At 41.8% G+C, this 6,139-nt stretch overlaps 1 protein-coding gene across 4 annotated transcripts in view; it reads left to right on the top strand.

The window, feature by feature from the left end:
• The first annotated feature begins 1,490 nt into the window (after positions 1–1,490).
• disp1 (dispatched homolog 1) overlaps positions 1,491–6,139 on the top strand; it is a 121,601-nt gene continuing 116,952 nt past the window's right edge. For all 4 annotated transcript variants that reach the window (XM_082504341.1, XM_082504336.1, XM_082504340.1 and 1 more), the window contains exon 1: positions 1,491–1,656. The gene's annotated coding sequence lies outside the window, so the exon portion shown is untranslated. The remainder of the gene's footprint in view (positions 1,657–6,139) is intronic.

Here is a 6,139-nt window from a genome sequence, read left to right as displayed (position 1 = left end):
GATTCAGTACAGATGGTAAAACATGTGGGTATGGGCTGAAAGCTTACAAGTGTATCGTTACTGATGTCCTCATTAACTGAGACAGTTCTTTTGGTATTTGTTCCCCAATTTGTTGTTAGTGTCACAGTTTGGCTCTGTGGCAGGCAAGATGTAGGACCCAAACGCAGGAAACACAACATGGGAGGTTAACTGAAAATGGCAGCTTTATTGCTGATATGTTTAATATGCTGCTGAGAATATAGCCCAGAAGAAGCGTATAGTATACCTTTTATTTTGGAAAGAGCCATTTCTCTGTAATAAACTCTCTTTTCTAAAGATGAGTGATTTCTCAGTCAGATAGATTTATTATTTTATCCCTTTGTTGTTTCAGCAACATTAAATTTAAAAGCTTTACGTTTGAGTTAAAATATATATTTATAATCTTAATAAACAACAAATTAAAAAAGCATGAACATTTTTTGTATCGAAAAAAATATCGAACCGTGACACCAAAGTATCAAACCGAACCGTGAATTTTGTGTATTGTTGCACCCCTAATCTATCTATCTATCTATCTATCTGTCTGTCTGTCTGTCTGTCTGTCTATCTATCTATCTATCTATCTTTACAGTGCAGTAGACTAAGCGTGATATTTGCATTTTGCTGATATCAGGAAACACTTTCCCATTGCTCTTTTCAAGCCTTGAAACTAGGAACCGGATGCAACATGAAGCTCATTTGGTAAATCAGGGTTCCCACTAATTTACCAAAAGACAGAAAGGAACATATGTTTTACTATAGGAACAACAATTTACTAGGCAACAGCATACAGTGTCCAGCAGTGAAGAGCTCAGTGCTCTTGGCTTCAAAAAGGTAAGACTTCATCTTTTCTAACCTATAAATGACCTATAACGATGGCATCTTCCAGCCTGCTGATGCTTCTGTAATTTAGCTTTAAATGTTTTGATGCATGCTCAATCATCCAGCTAAGTAAATCTCCAAAAGTTGATTCTGTTCAACGCTAGGTCCAGATGAACAGAATCAACTTTTGGAGATAGCTTTAAATGTGTTGAAAAAACTGCACGTCCTGATGAATATTTATGCCACCAGTTGGTACCATGTGTGCATCTGTTGTTGTCAAAGCATGTGTTTGTACATGTAGAACAAAATCAGCCACCAGGCTTAGCAAAAACTAGAATGTGATGGAATGACGCGTTCTTGCTTTCTGTTACTTTTGTCATTAAACGCTGTCCCTGCTGAGTCAGCATGCTTCTTTGCTTGAGTCCAGAGTGAAGTGAACGCTTCTGTCTGATCGCTTTTATTCGAGACATTTTCAGTTCACTGCTTCTGAACGGTTTTGTTTGAGCTCCCAACAGAAGGACAAACACTGATATCTGAAAAACTACTTTTGCTCAAATAAAATACTTCGAGGAGATAGGAGGCTGAGGTACATAGTCGCCTCCTAGTGCCCTTCGAAGTTTCCTACATTTCCTCCCAGAAACCTCCTGATAGTACAAACAAGAACTCAGTGCGCAGCTGCCCACCCAACATGGTTTGATGCATGGAGATCGGATACATCAGCATCCGCAGGAACTAAAGTAGAAACCCGGGAATACTTCTCCGGTCGGCCGTTAGCACTAGCCCCGTGTCTTGCCTTCACACCGTGCGGGTGCTCGAGTGAGTATGGGGCTGGGAGAGAAACACAGAGCAGCCGCTGTTGTTTAGCCAGCTGTTTTGGTCAGCGAGGTTAGCTGGCTAGCAGCGTCAGTCAGCTAACGCGAACTTAACTCGCCTGCCGAGGGGCAAGCACCCGCGCTGCGCTGTGTTTGTTTCGGGGGAGGCTGTGTGGGGTTCGTAGCTCTCGGGTGACGACAGAGCCGGTCTCCAAGCGAGCTGTTCACGCTTTGGGCTTCATTGTGGTTAACGCTAGCTCGCGGGGTCAGCTGTGATTTGGCCGAGGCCGAGGCTGATAACGTCACATTTGGCTGTTAATGTGCACGCGGACAGGTCCGCCCGCCCCTTTAAATTTGAAACGGGGTGTTAGTTTCAGCTGTTGGGGAAGAAGCAGGAGTGAAACGTGTTCAAGGTGTTTGTGTACCTGGTTGTTATTAGTGTGCTGGTCTGCAAAGCCGAGCTGTACAAGCACAGGTGTATTTTCCATTTCACGGAGGACCGTGGACACGGTCACCGTGTTTGCTGTGTTGTTCCAGGAGCTGTGCTGGCAGACTGAAACTGATGATGCTTTATTTATTTGAACACCTCCTCAACAGAGTAGGAACTGTGCTTTTCCTGCATTTATAGACTGTTTATGCCTACCTGCCACTTCATTAGGTACATCTGTTCAAAAGCACATTCAGGCAAATATGTCATCCAATCACATGAGACCAGGTCATTGCATTTAGGGATGTAGGCATGATCAACACGACCTGCTGAAGTTCAGACTGATTATCAAAGTGTGGAGGAAGAGTGATTTAAGTGGCTTTGTTTGTTTGTGTCACGTGGGCTGCTGGGAACAGTTTGGACCAGTCCAGCATCGTTTTGAAACCACAGCCTGCCCGAGTTTGTCCATCAAGTGAGACCTGACGTTGTTTCCGGAACATCATAATTATTGTTGGTCCAGATTCAACATTTCAAGTGACCAATCACATTATAGTGATGTCATGACCTGGATGACTGAGAACCTTCACAGACATAGTGATGTCATAGTTTTGCTAGGCTAGGTGGAAACACCATCACACCAAAACCTAACCTTAGCCCCTGTGACATAACAACGTGACTGATCACTTGCAACTCTGAACCTGGGCCAGCCCTGACTATGTTGCTCCTGGAGCAATCCCAGCATGGGGATATCAGTCACACCTCCATCCCTTTATGAGCACAATATGCCCATCTTTCAGTAGCTGCCTGCAGCACGATAATGTTTCATGTCACAAACCATCTCACACTTCACTGTACTCCAATTCCACAGTCACCAGATCTCAATCCAATAGAGCACCTTTAGAACTTTGGTGGAAAACGAGATTCTCGTCACATATGTGCAGCTGACAGATCTGCTGCAATCCGTGTGATGCTGTGTCAGTGTGGACCAGAACCTGTGATGCTGACTCTTTGCTGCAATGAATTAAGCTTAAAGGCAGTCCAACTTGGTACTAGCGGTGTGTAATTCATGAAGTGGCCAGTAAGTATGCAGTGTATGGCTGGGAAATGAAGTGCATTTTCTGTCATTGCACCTGCTTTAAGCTCCTCTGGTTTAAACATTTGATGAAAGATGGAGACACAGATCCTTTGGGAGGTTACGTCAGTACAGCCATGTGGTGTAAAAAAGTCTTCAAATCAAATACGTGGCGCAGCTCTGCCTGAGCCATCTGAAAAAAGTAATTTTAGCTCCTTTTGATTGGAGCCAGCTTTATGATGCTGAGCTGCAAACAAAAGGTTTGAACAGCAGCTGCCTTATGCCTGTGTGAGTGACCATAGTAGGGATATCTGCTCCCACTGACATCACACAGAGATAAGAGTAGAAACAACAGTCTGAAAGTGAGCATAAATTTAGCACAAAATCTGAGCGCATCATTTGAAATTTTGAAGATTCTTAATTTGACCAACCATGAGAAACATGAAAGAAAAATATGGAAAAATGTAATAAGTAGAGATGGACCGATCCGATATTACGTATCGGTATCGGGCCGATACTGACCTAAATTACTGGATCGGATATCGGAGAAAAATAAAAAATGTAATCGATCCATTAAATATCAAACAAGCACCTCACAAAACTTGCGACATGGCGTAACTCGCCTCATAACCGTAGCACGTCGCAGCAGTATGCATCATGTGATAGAGCGGCTGTGGCGTACGAGACCTGTCGGTGGTCTGGTTGAGCATTTGGAGCTTCGCTACCAAACCGGCATTTCATCTCCGAGGAAGTTATCCCAGAGAGAAGAAAGCAAGTGTGTAGGTTCATCTCTGAATGTTTGTAAAGCATTCGCATGTTAAGCTTAACAACCGATATATGGAGCGACTGCCTCTCTCCCTCTCCTGCTGCTACTTCAATCATGAAACTGCTTAATGATCAGCTGATCGGCTTTTCTGTCGCGAGTCCGTCTCTCTTGTTTGTTTTTGGCTCACTTTGCACCAGAAAGAGGAAACCAGCAGCTGAACAACAGCAGCACGTTTAAGCTTGATCAGCTGTTGTTAGAATGTATTTAATATTACTTTCTACGTAGCTGACGCTGGTAACTGTGCAGGGGCGGATCTAGCAAAGTTTAGCCAGGGGGGCCGATAGGGCATTAACAGGGAAAAGGGGGCACAAAGACATACTTTTCTTTCTTATTCTCATTTAAAATGTCGAGCTTTTAATAAATAATTATCTGACACCCAAAGTTTTAATTTGATGTAAAATGAATAGAAGTCCATTACTGTATATAGTGACTATTAAGTCTAATATATACCCTAGTAAGCTATAGTACTTTTTCTTTTGGGAAGGTACCATCTGTGCAGTCTGCAATTTTGTTGAAGAAAGATGTTGAATCTATTTAATATTTTAATATATTGAAAAATAATTGATTTCTGTGCATTTTTTTTTTTCACACTGCATCAAATTAAGGTTGATTACGTTGATTAAGCATCATGAGGTGGAGCGTGAGGGGTGGTTCCCTATTTTTTATTTATTTATTTTTGTTGTTGCTGGGAGTTGGAACCCTATTAGTTAGGTTGCTTAATATTTATGCTAAGTACTCTTTAAAATACCAGAATAGGGAGGATGGTGTAGGTTTAAGTTTATTAGATTGATCAGTATTGCTGAACTATGAAATATTTTTTTTTGCATATAGGTATAACAGAATAGCTTTAGTGTAGTTGTTGTTTTAAACTTGAGTATGAACTTATACAAAATGCAGCAAGATATTAAAAAACAGTTTTGTTGATTAAAAAACACTATATCGGATTCATATCGGTATCGGCAGATATCCAAATTTATGATATCGGTATCGGACATAAAAAAGTGGTATCGTGCCATCTCTAGTAATAAGTAGACTTTTGAGTGAAATCCATGTTACTGTCTACCTCAGCTTGTTATTTTCCTTTATCTGTATAATGCTGCAAATATGAAAAATAGGGAAATATTAATGAGAAAATGTACAACTTAAAGATTAAGTTTGTAAAGTCTCAGAGATTGTGGCTAATTTATCAATTAATCAAATACACTCATTTAAAAGGAAGAAATGTATAAACTCCTTGAACCTGAATGAAAACAGTACATTTTGTGCCACCTTGAAAAGCTCCCCCTCACCTTTCTAAACCAACCTGGCACATAGCTATGGGGCTTTGAAAATGCCTGAATTTTGAGATGAGCCTGTCATGAATGTTAATTTCAAGTAGGAAAGAGCATCTACATAACAATGACAGTGTGTCAGTGTTATGTAGATAAATATGATGTGTACGTTGAGTTTTAATGTGCGGCTTACCCAGTAAGTCCTCGTTCGTCTAGGCTTAGTGGCAGAAAACAGAAATATTTGAGATGATAAGCTATCCCCCCTTTCCCCTTTTTTATTTATGAAAGCAGGTTTTCAATGCCGTGTGTGTAAATGCACTGGTTGGCCAGCTCTCTATCAACAGTTTGCAGTGAAAGTGTTTTTCGTACGAGCATTAGTGAGCTAATCCTTGTTTTATAGCTTCTCAACGTCATATGAACGTGACCAAGAGCTCTTGAGCCAAATACTTTTTACAAACACAAGAGGGAAGTGAGTCAAAGATCTTTTGTGTTCGGTTAGGAACCATTGCTCGATCTAAATAGGCGTACAGAGACAGCAGCTGACAGTGTAACATGGGGGTAGACGGGTCAGAGAGAAGCTCAAAGCCCTGGTTACACAGGAACAATGGCTGAATAGTCACTCCTGTTAAACTCCTGTGAAGTCTGCTTGAATTCCATTGCCCGTGGCACAGTCCACATCCACAGACAGGAACAATCGAAGGAAAAATCAGCAGGTATGCCGACGTCTGCACGGATTGTCTGACGAGGGCACAGAAAGTAAAAGAGTTCATCCATCCTCTTATCCGATTCAGGGTGGCCGGGGTCTGGATGATATCCCAGCTGTCATAGGCTGAGGATGAATCTATGGACTGTGGCAGGAAGCCAGATCTCCAGGACCTTCTTGCTGTGAGG

Source organism: Aulonocara stuartgranti (assembly GCF_965226115.1).
Source record: "Aulonocara stuartgranti genome assembly, chromosome: 15".
Taxonomy (NCBI): Eukaryota; Metazoa; Chordata; class Actinopteri; order Cichliformes; family Cichlidae; genus Aulonocara; species Aulonocara stuartgranti.
The sequence above is the reverse complement of the archived record's forward strand: the minus strand, read 5'-3'. Positions and strand labels throughout refer to the sequence as shown.